The 13,470-nt window shown below is 49.2% G+C and overlaps 1 long non-coding RNA gene across 1 annotated transcript; it reads right to left on the bottom strand.

Moving 5' to 3' along the window:
• Positions 1–4,132: 4,132 nt before the first annotated feature.
• Positions 4,133–5,053, bottom strand: LOC135374805 (uncharacterized). Its single transcript, XR_010417124.1, has 3 exons — positions 4,725–5,053; positions 4,531–4,619; positions 4,133–4,187 (listed from the first exon to the last, which is right to left on the bottom strand). It is a non-coding gene; the product is annotated as an uncharacterized LOC135374805 (long non-coding RNA).
• Between the last annotated feature and the right edge of the window lie 8,417 nt (positions 5,054–13,470).

Raw genomic sequence — 13,470 nt, 5'->3', positions numbered from 1 at the left:
TGCCAAAGTTCAGGGCGAAGCCGTGCACGGGCCAGAGGTGACGTCGAACGTCGTTCGGGCTGCATCCAGGCGAGACTGATGCAGGGAGCCACTGTGGTGGGTGGCCCGGTGCACCTCAGGGACCTGGCACGTCGGGCACAGGATCCGCTTCTCTTCAGTGGTCAAAGGCTGGAGAGAATCTGAAGGGTGCCTAGTGTGAGTCCCCTGAACTGGGCGGGGACCTGGGACGGGCCTTCTCCACGAAGAGACCGGGCTGACGGCTCCAACGTGAGCGTGAGGTCCACGATACAGGCAAGCCGTTGGCCACCACTGTCCAGGTGGCCACTGAATGAGATTGGGGATGGGGGAGAGCGACCAGCCTGGTCCCTACGTCCAGAGGTCCGAGGTTGACCTCCGCGTGAGCGGGATCGGGAGAGACTGTGGGGTCCAGATGCCTCCCAAATCCGACGAGAAGGAGAGGATGCCTGGTGCCGATGCATCTGTGAAGAGCAGAAAAGGGAAACGGTAATAAGGCGACCTCAAACCGTGGGTGCTTGAGAAGGCGCCGCCCTAAAACAGACATAGCGGAAAACTGTGGAACAGAAATCACACTAATAAATCACTAAATCACAAGCACTGTGCTTAGTGATGGAGCTACTGGCAGCTACGTGCGCCGCCTGTGGGGACGCAAATCGTAGCGGCTGGACTCAGGTCCAGGAACGGGATCCAGGTCCAGGTCTTGAAGGGATGCAGGTTGGAAATCGTGCTCCTCTCCGTCCGGGTCTCGGAGGTGGTAAGACTTCAGGTCCGAGATGTGAACTGGCCCAGTCTCTTCGGAGGTGTCGCAGCGACGAAGCCTGTAAGTGAGACCGGAGGAGCACGCACTTACCTCGAAAGGGCCATCCCACCTATCTGCGAGTGAAGCTGCAAAGCCTCGTGAACATCACTTAGCGGGTGAGTCCGTTGAAGGACGAGGTCACCGACGCTGTAGGTGAGGTTTCGACGTCCACGGTTGTACTGGCGAGCCTGGTCCAACCCTACGACGTCCAGATTCTCAGGAGCCGTCCGAGCTGCAACGTCCAGTCGACTCCGGAGGTCCTCAGCGAACCTTGAATAAGGAAGCCGGATACCACCATCCTGGGGGCCGAGAGCATTTTCCACTGCAAAAGGGGCCTCTCGTCTCAAGTTCAGGAACGTCGGGGTGAAGCCTGTAGATCTGTTGATCGTCGTCCATGTAGCGAACGCCAGGAAGCCAGGCGAAGATCCCAGTCACGGTGGTGCTGACTAGAAAAAGCAACCAACACCATTTTCAGGTTCCGATTAACACGTTCGGTAATGTTAGCCTGAGGTAATGATACGGGGAAGTATTCTTGTGCTTAATGCCTAAGACAGCGCAAGAATCTGAGAACACCTTACTTGTAAAGTAGGTTGAGTTGTCGGTGACCAGCTGTGCGGGAAACCCGGACCGGCAAAGGGTGTCGAGTAGTCTTTCTCACACTCCCTGGGAAGTCAGTGTCCTGAGAGGAAACAGCTCAACCCATTTCGTGAAATGATCAGTAACCACGAACAAATACTGGTTGCCTTAAGGACTACGGGGAAATGGTCCCATCACATCACAACCAACTATCTGCCAGGGTCTATTACTCTGAACAGGCTGTAAGCGCCTAGGGAGTAAACCACCACGTGGTATTGCTCTCTGGCATACGGGACAAGTACGAACATACTTTGTACATCCTGCCTCATTCCTGGCCATGTTACAACACAACACAATTTTTCATACGTTTTCTTGCCGCTGCTGTGACCTGCCAAGGCCGAGTCATGAAAGTAACGTATGAAGGACTTACGCAACTTCCGTGGCACCACGACTCTGAACGGGGATGAGCCGTCGTACTCATGCCCCTGGGGCAGGGATGGGCAAAGTACCTCAAAATTATACTTAAAGTAAAGTACCAAGTACCTGGTGTCATTAGTACTTCAAGTACAGTACGAAGTACCCAATTCCAAATGTACTTCAAGTAAAGTACAAATTACTAGGCAAATTACTTCTAGTACTCATCAAGTACATCACCAATTTAATTTGTATAACTTTCCATATCACTGTTTAGTATCTGTGTCTTGCTCTATTGGCAAAACTTTAGTGAGAATCCTTGACAAATGCTCTGAAAGCATAAACACCTAGGTTAAGTGCTAATCAGATGTTATAATTTGCAGTTACATGTAGAGAGGCAATCAGTCAGCTGTGCTGTGATTATGCAAAATACTATTATACCCTGACTGATCCACGATCACCCGCCTAGTGTGGTGTTCCGGTACTAATCTTCGGGTATAGGAAGCTAGACAATTTCAGGGGGAAAAAGTACAAGCCAACAGAGATTGTACATTTCTGGGCATTCCTTGCTGCTTTTTGAAATACAACATGTTTAAAAAAGAATATGAAGAAAATGAAAGAGGATGAAACACGATGTAAGCCTTAATTTTTATACGACTGTGATATGCAGCAATGTAATCCATGTGACCAATTACAAGAAACGCAAAATGTAAAAATGAAAGCATGTGTGTCTTTCAGAGTGTTCATCGCGTAATGCAATCACACATGGTGATATAAATTGATCATTAATTGCCAATGAAGGAAACAATATAAAAAGCATAGAACCTTGTATTGGGAGAGCTGAAATGACAATTGACCAAGCCATTGTGCTTCCAGTTTGCATTCCATGCATTTTATGCATTTTACTCAATCATAGAAGAGTTGACACTTTTTCAACATTTCAAGCCTCGCAACAATAGATTTGCTTCAACAAATATGTCCCTTAAAAGCACAAAAATCATTTTTGGTAAAATGTCATACTGGGAATCTTGGTACTGCATTTCACTAGAAGCGCTAAAATGATGTCAAGAAACTCAAGAAAGACGAAAACTCAAATGTATAGCCCTATCTGTGTGTTTTCGTCTTCGTGTTGTCATTTTAGCGCATTTAGTATAGGGTGCATTTTTGATACTCTTTTGTGATTTTTTGTCTGGAGTCCAGATTTGGGTACTTTAGTACTTGTTGGGAAAGCACTCAAAAAAGTACTTCAAGCACAGTACAAAGTACACGATTTAAAATGTACTTAAAGTAAAGTACAAGTACACAGAAATGTACTTGGAGTACTACTTGAGTACTTGGTACCTCAAGTACTGCACATCACTAGCCTGGGGTATGTATCTGAACAGGGTGCCATCCTCGTCCAGCAGATAGGAGTCGTGCCGTCCGTCAGTCGTTCCGGTGTCCGCCGAGTCTTGCTCAGCTATGCACTGCTACACCCGCTGACAAAGGCCGTCCGCTCTCTGAGCGTCTAGGAGCTGTTCTCTGCTCACGACCGTGCCCCAAAACGAAGATACATCTCGTGCCACTTGTGCTGCCGCCAGAAGTTGAGAAGGCGCCTCCGTGCTTCCTCTCCCCCTTCCGGTAGAGGCGCGCGGGACAGCGGGTCTGTTACCACGTTCGTCAAGCCCCGCCTGTACTCCACGTTGAAAGAGTTGCCTTGTAGCGTCAGGGCCCACCTGGCAAGTCGTCCAGTCGGGTAATGGAGCCGCTCAAGCCAAGAAAGTGCCTGGTGGTCAGTCTGGACAGTGAAGGTACTGCCGTGCAGGTAGAAGTTGAACTTCCTGAAAGCGAAGATGATCGCCAAGCACTCCTTTTCCGTGACGGAGTAGTTCCGTTCCGCCGGATTTAGCGTGCGACTTGCAAAGGCCACTGGACAAAGAGTAGCGTCATGCTCCTGCAAGAGGACTGCTCCAACACCATAATCGCTTGCATCTGTTCGCACAACAAATGGTCTGTTAAGGTCTGGCAGATAAAGCCTAGCCGTATCAGCGATTTATTGTGATAGAGCTCGAAATGATCGTTCCTGCTCTTCTCTCCAATTCCAGCGTGTGTCCTTGCGCAACAACTGGTTAAGCGGCTGCGCTAGCTGGGCACAATTAGGAATGAATTGTCTGCAAAAAGCAACCATACCTAGGAAGCGCTGCAAGGCTTTGATGTTACCGGGAACCAGAAACTCCGTGATCGCTTTTAGCTTGTCGTTGTGGGGACGGATGGTCCCTCCGTCCACCACAAAGCCGAGAAGGCTGATCTTGGACAATGACAGCTGCACCTTGCGGGGGGTTGATCTTATGCCCGCTTCATTCATCCTTGCAAGGACGATTGACAGGTGTTCCAAGTGTTCCTGAAAATTTCAAGAAAACACTACGACATGTATGTCATTGCGAAATTGTACTTCCCATCTCCCAACACTGTATCCATCAACCGCTGGAAACTAGCGGTTGAAGTAGACAGACCGAAAGGCATTCCTACAAATTCGAACAAACCTCTATGACACGTAAAGGCTGTTTTTGGGGCATCCTCCGGGGCAACTTGGATTTTCAAAAATCCTCTACTACAATCAAGCGTCGAAAACACAGTTGCGTTTCCCAGGGAATACAAGATTGACTCAATGGACGGGAAGGGGTAAGAGTGCCTTACAGTTACTGCGTTTAGTCCACGCTAGTCGACGCATAACCCAGCCGTACCATATCACGTTTCGGAGGCAGAACAACAGGAAATGCCCAAGGGGTCTGGGGCCTTTGAACTGCACCGGTTTGGAGCATTTCGTCAAGAGCTGCGTCAAACACAGAACGCTTATGCACACTCAATGGTCTCGGATTACAACGCCAGGGCCTAGCGTTACCGGTGTCTATGCCATGCTGTAGCATAGACGACTTACCCGGTTTTTCCGTAAAGAGTTCGTCAAACTGCCGCACTACTTGTTCAAGCTGACGGCGTTGCTCCTCGGGACCATAGAATGATCCCAAGACAGTCGGCAGCCCAGACGTTTCAACACTGCCACAGCTTGCTGTGCTGTGCAGTGTTCCCGTGCTGCTACGAAGCGGAAAAATCCCGATGAGCCGTGGTAGACGTACCCTCCATTGGGCAGGCCCAGCACCAACTTCTGCCGGATGATGAAGTCTCTGCCCAGGATAACAGGAACTGCCAGGCCAGGAAAGTGTTCGAAGCGCTGCTTTCGTCGTTTCCCATACAAACCTATCCAGAGCACAACTGTGGCCTTTGCTGGAACGACGTCATTGGAAGCAAGACGAAGAGTGACATCTGTGGATTGCAATTCCACATGCTGTGATACGCACTGCTCGTAAACACTGTCCCCGATAAGGGAAAGCGCAGCTCCTGTGTCGATAAGGGCGTTGTAATCTCTACCCAAAATTCGAACGGCGATGCTTGGTTCCTCATCCTAGATGAAATATCGGACAGAAAAAGCAAGAGGAGCCAAAGCATATCTCTTCGCGTTATCTTACCGCTTGCAAAGCTAGTTTTTTGACTGATCAAGGCTACGGATAGTAACCGTCTGCTCGCTTTCTTCGAAACTTGCCGACGTCGTTGAGCGAGCATTCATGGACGCCGGCTGCGACCGTTACCCGATGGCACATTACGGGTGTTCGGTCTTTGTCGCGGGCATTCCCGACGAAAATGGTCAGGGCTGCCGCAATTCCAACAGCCGTTGGGCGCTCGTGGCTGCGGGGGCGCAGGATGATGCAGCTCCTGCTGCCGTGGGGTTTCGCTAGCTGAAAGGACAGGTTGGCCGCGACTTCGGGGCGGGACGGGTCTCACAAGGCTCGTTCCTGCGAGGACCGTCCTCTGGTCATAGAGGAAGGCACCTAGGGCTCGGTGGGATGACTCCGCATTGCATGAATTACGAGGGTTGTCACCCAAACCTGTTGCACTCAGGTGTTTGACCAAGGCGGCTCCTCTCGACCACGCGCAGCGCGGTTGCAACGCTTGCTCCAGGGGCGGAGGGGGGCTGGTATTCGAGCTCAGCCAGGAGGTCGCCCTGTATTGAACGAGCCTCCTGGGCCAACGCCTCAAGTGTTTTAAAGCGATGGGCTCTTAAATAGGGCCGGAAGCGCGGGTGGCACTGACGGATAGCCCGTGCAACGCGCTTCTCTTCCGTAGCAGTGGGATCCGCTCTGCCGTACAGACCTTGCAATGCCCGAACGAATTCAGATAAGCTTTCCTCAGGATGTTGAGTTCGCTTATGTAATTCCTCTAGGACACGGTATTCGTAATCCGGGGGAAGAAATTCGTTTTTGAACCGCTTCTGAAAGTCCTGAAAGGAAGTAAACTCCGATTGCAACCGAAGCCAGCGGGCGGCCTCTCCGACCAAAGCAACCTGGAGGAGGCGTTGGATTAGAACTTCGTCCGAAATTCCCATACCCGTCTGATAGGTGGTAAGGTCCTCCATGAATCGGCAACCGACTTCTTATCGGTGTAACCTGAGAAGGTAGACACCGGTAAGTTGAGTCGTAGAGGCGCTTGTGTCTCCGGCGGAGAAACCGTCCCGGCATCCTGGCGTTGGACCACTAACAAACAGAACTCTGTCATGCGTGACAGGAGTTCTGCCGTTGCAATGGCGTCTGACTGCAGCATGGACACCTTCGCCTTGTCAGCCACCAGCTCCGAGGGCTCGTCCAGCGGGTGGGAGCTGAAAAACTCAAACACAAATACAAAAACACACGCGCAAGAACACACACACACAAAAACGGCAGCAATAAACTACTAGCAACTACAAACTACAGACTACGCAAACGAACAGTGGAACTTAGGTTTCCACAGGTGATAAAAAATTCTTACTGGCGACGTACTCGGCGGAAGATAATGGGGTTTTCGGCAATTACGTTCTGGAAACTTTTTCCTCCATTGAGGTACGCTTTGCCGAGCCTTTGTTTTTTTTAAATTGAACATTGGAAATTGCCAAGCAACCGTCACTTTTTTTTACATAAATATGAGGTCCTCCACGGATAAACGCAGATACAACAAAAACTATGCCCAGCATCGCAACGGCCAAAAAAAAAAAAGAAGAAAATTAAAATTCCGCTTTAGCCTCTAAAAGTTGTAACAGCTATCGCAAAATTTTACTGCTCAAGCGGTAACCGCAGGTAGTAGTAAGAAGAGTAGTAGCCATTGCTACTCATACATTTACTATGCCCTGGGTATCTGCACGTATCTACACGCATGAGGCTGTGCTTCGTGGTGCTTAAAGGGACTGTCCGGGAAAACTGGAAGATGATTTTTTCCAACTGCCACGAAGGCTTACACGCTGTGAGGAAAGTTTCAGTTCACAAAACGGTTTGGTTTTGGAGACACCGACTAAAAACTACTCCTCTGAAGACATCCGGTTTTGTTTTTTCTTTCTCGCATATTCCTTGCCCCAAGGATCCTCTATGTACGTCATCCGTCACGTGAGCATGACGTCCCCAATGGACAAAGCGGGCCGCATGAGCCCGCCGTTCCTGGGAGTACAGAGAGGTGTCTTTTCCTATGAGTGTACTGAACCGTAGGCTCCGTCCTGATATCTGTTTTTATGTTGACGCTATTCTGCATTTTACTCTGCAGAACGTGTGAGTGCTACTCAAAATCATAGTAATGGGCAAATTCTAGCACGCAACAACCAAATATCGCGCAAACAGGCATGCGCAAGTCACGTGCGGCTTTGCTCTTTTGCACGTCATGCGAGAGCTCGCTGCGGCCTTTACTCGGGGCCAACAATGGCGTAGAAGAAAATCGATCATAAGTCGCGGGATACGATTTCTTCTGAAATATTTTGCACGGTGGCTGTCAGGAGTACTAGGAAACATTAGGCGGTGTTTCCCACATCCATGTTTTCAACCGGACTGTCACATTGGCCAGCATGTGAGGTCTTAGTGTGTTCTCTGTAGAAAAGAAGGAGGAGCACAAAACAATCTTACAGCGGGGGTAATGGCTTTTATTCTCTCTCCAGAGATCTCAGAAGTTGGATGGCCAGTGGAGGCAGAACGCTCTGGCGTATTCCAATCTGATACTCAATAACAGTCCAGGTATTCCTATCTTTCGGGCTGTACTTCACGTCGAGGATCCAGTAAAGTTCCAACGATGTTGCAACGGCCCTTATCGCGTCAGACATCTCCGTGTCAAAGTGTTCAAATTTTACGCAGATGTCGTTGGTCTCGTGAAGCTTTCCATCATACACCAGTGACGGGTACATATCCTGTAAATAAAAAACTGCATTAAATAGGCACACTTATTCAGAAGCTCAGAGCCGAGGAACACAAAAATAGTCAAGCAAGGTGGTGGCTTTTAGTGAGTACGGCACACAAGATTATACACGAAACAGCTTGTTTAATTGTCCACTTGTCAAAGTACCAGGAGACGGAGAAAGTATCAGGAGATAAAGAAACTGTGAATGTAGGCTTGGGGGGGGGGAATTATCTGGAATTATCAAGAATGAGGATGGAATACGAGAGAAAGTCTGTGGCATGAACAGAGAGGAACAATGTGCTTGATGAACAAATGAAAATGTTTGAAAAATATCGCTACAAGAGACATAACTAAAAATTGTTTGCATAACAGGGGTACTTACAGAGTTTTTGAGGTAGTCGGGCTGCTCCTTCAGCAGCAACGGCAGAACGCAGGACACCAAGTGCAAAGCAGTCTAGATCGGCAAAGGGACAAGAAATTAACGTATTAATTTTGAGACAGATGTTTTTTTGCAACAGATGAAATCCTGAAATTCTGCACAATGTCTGATTGCTTTAAGCAATATGTGAAATGTCATTGTCAAGGAACCTCATTGGATACTTTGCCTATGCACTCTACAAGGCGTTCCAGCTGACTGTACGCATATTTTTTAAATAGAAACCCTACTTTATCCCGTGAAAACTGACATACGCATATTTCAGCCTATTTCAGCCTGTTTCAACGACAGGACTTACCACCGCCTTGAAGGCTGTCCCATGGGTAGCCCCGTGTCAGTCACTTTAGCTAATCTTGTCATGGAGCATATTGAAGAAACTGCCATGGAACGATTTTGCCACCCGGTCAAGTTCTATCACCGCTACGTCGACGGCACGTTCGTGATTCTCAACGGTGACCACGTTGATGACTTCCACTCGGTTCTAAACAGCATTGCGCCATCGATCAATTTCACTTACGAGATGGAACAAAATGGCAAGCTTCCTTTCTTGGATGTGTGTGCGCGCCGATGTCGGGTGGCATACAAACATGTGTCTACCGAAAGCCTTGTGATACCGGCAGTTTCCTTGGTTTTGACTCACACCACCCCACGGAGCACAAACGGAGTGTGGTACGAACGTTATTTCACCGATCTGAACAGTTATCATCGTGCACTGAGTTACAAGCTTCTGAGGACGCGACGATCGCCGATTATCTGGACAAACGTGGCTATCCACGCAGGTTTATCGAGGACACTCTCAAGCGCATGCAAACATCTAGACCGCGCGACGGGAACCGCACCCGCTAGACACGCGTTGTCATCCCTTATGTCAAAGCCGTTTCTGAATCTATCCGCCGGGCTTTGTTTCCGTTGGATATCAGGACTACACTATAAATCCAAGCGGTACACATGAGGTACAGTCCTCAATCAGCAGGTACAGTTCGCGACCACTGCGAAATTCAAACGGTACAAGGGCGCCGAGACCCATCCGTACCGGCTAGGTACCTTTTAAGCGCGATCTATAGCAGCTGTACCTCATGTGTACCGCGTGTTTCCGGTGCATGAGTACGAACGCCTTCTCACGATATCCATGCGCTGCAAAAATATTTCGTGTGATTCCGAATACCAGTCAGTAAATTCCCTTATGCAGCAGTGCCCTAACGAATGAGTACCATCATTCTGTCAAAGAAGTGCAATAACTAAAACCCGTGACCGTAAGGGATCGCACGTTTGGGAAGAATGCATTTCTTGGAACCGCTGCAAATCAGTTTGTTTGGAGACGTCGGGGAGCGAGGACGAGTCTGCTCCGTCTTCGAAGAAATTCGTTCGACGCTTTCAAGATTGGAGTCATTTAAGGTGCGTGTTATATCTTTGAAGTAATTATTTGTCTGCACGACGCATTTTCGTTCATTTTCGCTCTGATTACCAGTGGTCCTGATCACCGGCAGGTTGGACACAACCACTGAGGGACGGAGACAACGAACTTTGTGCGTCATGCACGAACGTTGATGCGTGAATTAGTGGAGCCTAGATTGCACTTTACACCTGGATTGCACAAGCAAGTAGGCATGTTTTTCAGGCAAGCTATTTCGGTTGTTGTTGAATTTTTTTTTTACATTGTATTTTCTCCTAGGTTACGTCCAGGCGATGTCGTAAATGGGTGAGCCAATCGTCTACTGTGGTTGGTGTTACGTTCTGCGGAAGAAACGTAAGTTGGGGAAGAACAGGAATCCAAAGGTGTGGAAGAGATAAAGAAGCGTCACCACAGAGCAGCTCCAATGGTGAAGGAGAGATGCAGTGATCATCGTTCATCCGTAAACGATGTGCCCCGTGTGTTCGGCGTTTGTGCATCATGACAATGCACGCTCGCGATGGACAAGCATCACCCCTGAAATGAATATATGGATATAATTTTCCATATATATATATCCGAATAAAGGTATTTGTGTGTTATATTTATTGTGCAGCGTAGCTTCCTGGGGCTGTTAATATATCGTGGGGGAGGGGAACCACCCCGACGGGTAGGCCTAAATCGCTGCGCGCTATCCGTTACATGTACCTCTTAATTCCTCTTAAAATGATGTAACTCACTGAATGTAACTCACGATGAGGTACATTTTTTTTTAAATGTACCTCCTGGCCAAGCAGTACTTGACCGTTACATATGCGTTACTTGATTTAGAGTGTACGTTCAAACCGCATGTTAAACTTCGAATGTAATATCGAAACCGAAGGACCCCGTCCCCCCGGAAGACCAGTCTGGCGTAGTCTACAAAGTACAATGCCAAGACTGTGACACGTGCTACAATGGCGAGACAGGCAGAAAACGAAACACTCGTTTCAAAGAACATAAACGGGACGTAAAGAGCGCGACCCACGCCACTCGGTTTAAGACGGAGCTTACAGAGCATTGTTGGGACACGGGACATTGTTTCGACTTCGACAACGCGGTGACCTTGTCTCGCGAGCAAAGATGGGGACCCAGGAAGCTTGTAGATTCGTGGCACATACGTGGTGACCCCTCGGTTTGTAACAAAAACCGTGGCCCCCTTCCCGAACAACACTCCCATCTCCTTAAATAGGGACTGGTTGTAAGATCTCTCACCCAGTTTGGCACTGGTGATGTCAGTCGCATGACGGACGATACGTCTGAGCAAAACTTGTTATTTTGTTACGTTAAGTGGGAGTTCTCTACTTTTTTTGTCCAGTTATGTCGTCTCCCGGCTTTTGGAGTATTTTTGCATATTTCAGCCATGTACAGAAAAGTAGCAAAAAATTAGACAACAACTTGACTTCAGGATGATGGGTGGGGAGTTTCATCGCCGGGGGCGATACTCTACCCCATTGCTGGAGGTGAAGCGGGGATTGAAGCAATGCGTCCCGTTACAATGAGGATCGAAGTCCTGTGGCGTCCAAAAAGGCGAAGAGAGCGTCGAGGGCAGAGCGTTCGTGAGCTGGATGCGTCCAGGGTCCAAGCAATTTTGTGAGGGAGAGGGGACGTGAGTCTCTCTCGTTGAGGGATGCGGAGAGTACGGAGTGGGAAGGGTTGTAGTGTGGGCAATGGAGAAGAATATGCTCGAGATCTTCAACAGCGCCGCAGTGGCTGCAGTGGGGAGTGTTAACTTCTCTTAAGCGGTAGCGCCACTGTGCTGCTAAGGCCACGTCGAGGCGCATTCAATGAACTACTGCGACGTCTTGACGAGAGATATGTGCTGGCATTCGGAAAGCGAGCGCTGGGTCAACACTGCTCAGCATGGCGGGTGGTAGTATGTCTGCGGTGCGTTGGCGGGTAGCCAGAGGAGTCACAAGACTGGACAAGTATGGAGCGCTAATCACCTCTCAGCAGTGCAATACGCGTCCATGTCCGAGACGAGAGAGCTGCTTCGGCGACACTGTCCGCTATTTCATTGCCTTCGACACCGCAATGGGCGGGAACCAATTGGAGGGCGAGCCTATGTCCTACTTCGTAGACGAGTTTGTAAGCGGTTAACACATTCAGAACCAACGGTGCGGAGGAACCTCGTATGCCAGAGTTTTCAATTGCTTGCAACGCAAATGCTGAGTAAGTAAAGACCACCCAATACCGGGGGGGAGGGGATGGAATGATGTGATGCAAAAAGAAAAGTATGGCGTAGAGTTCCGTAGCTGTGGATGAAGTACAGTGCCAAAGGCGACGTCCTTGAACTACGTCTTCGTCAGGGACGAGAAATGCTGGCGCGGACTGGCCATTTCGAGATGCGCCATCTCGAAATGTATCCACTTCCACCGCCATGTAAGCGGCGGTAGAGGTGGATAACTTCGCGTCTACGATAGCATAAAAATGGGCTCGAAGGACTTGAGGGGGAACGTGAGCTCTGCGGGCCTGGAGGTCAGGAAGACGTGCGAAGGTGGGTGGCACAGGCAGAGACCAGGGGGCCTTCGGCGGTGTGACAGTCCTAGGTGTGAAGCCGGTGAGAGCCCTGCGTCTCCACTGCGCCACGCGATGGAAATCACTTTCCGGACGGTATCGAATTTTCCTGAGGAGTGGCGGGGGAACGTGGGCACGCAAACGTAGGAAGTGTCGAGCCATTTCCCGCTCACGGAGGACCTCCACCGGGAGTTCTCCAGCTTCCGCTGAATGACTCGCCTAAAATCGATAGTTCCACGCAAGGTAGCATTCTCCGTGTATGCCGATGACGTTGCCCTTTGGACTGTAGGCAAGTCACGACCAGCCATTCAGCGCCGTTTACAACAAGCCTTAAACAGCGTTCACCTCTACGTTGGGCGACTTGGAATGGACCTTTCGCCAGAAAAGTGCGTCGAGCTCCGTTTCACCGACAAGGCTGAGAGTAATTTCCCTCTTTGGATTGGTGCACGGCAGTTCGAGCCTGTGCGTTCCCATCGCTTCCTTGGTGTGGTCCTGCGATGGCTTCCTGCCATTCAACATGTTTCTGGCTTCGGCTGAGACTGTGATCAACGCTCCCTCTTAGCCGTTCACGCGGCTTTGGTGAGGGCGACTGTGCTTTACATCCTTCCAGTCTTGCATAGGGTTGCTACAACATCGTTAATTACCTTTCGGACCCTGTACGCCCGAAGCCTTCGTCGCTGCCTTGGCTTCCAAAAATTAGACTGTCGGAGCAGCCTTTAATGAATTAACGCAATGAACTGTATAAATTAACAAAACTTTGTGTCTGGTGTAAAATACAAGAAGGAATACGGTAAAGAGTGGAGTCGGGCAATGTGTACTCTATCACATTGCAATTTCCAACGACCTTCCGTATCATGATAAAAATTAGCGAAATAACGCATATGTGACCGACTTTAGCATGATTTTGATTGTGTTAGGGAAGGTCACGGGAAGTCTGAATGTTATGGAAAACATATCATATGGCTCTGCCCCAGTACTTTGTATTTGACACGAGGCATTAATTTTTGTTGGTCAGTATAGTTGGGCACGGTAACTTATTAAGGATTTAAATAATTAGACTGT

This window comes from Ornithodoros turicata, chromosome 1 (assembly GCF_037126465.1).
Source record: "Ornithodoros turicata isolate Travis chromosome 1, ASM3712646v1, whole genome shotgun sequence".
Taxonomy (NCBI): domain Eukaryota; kingdom Metazoa; phylum Arthropoda; class Arachnida; order Ixodida; family Argasidae; genus Ornithodoros; species Ornithodoros turicata.
The sequence above is the reverse complement of the archived record's forward strand: the minus strand, read 5'-3'. Positions and strand labels throughout refer to the sequence as shown.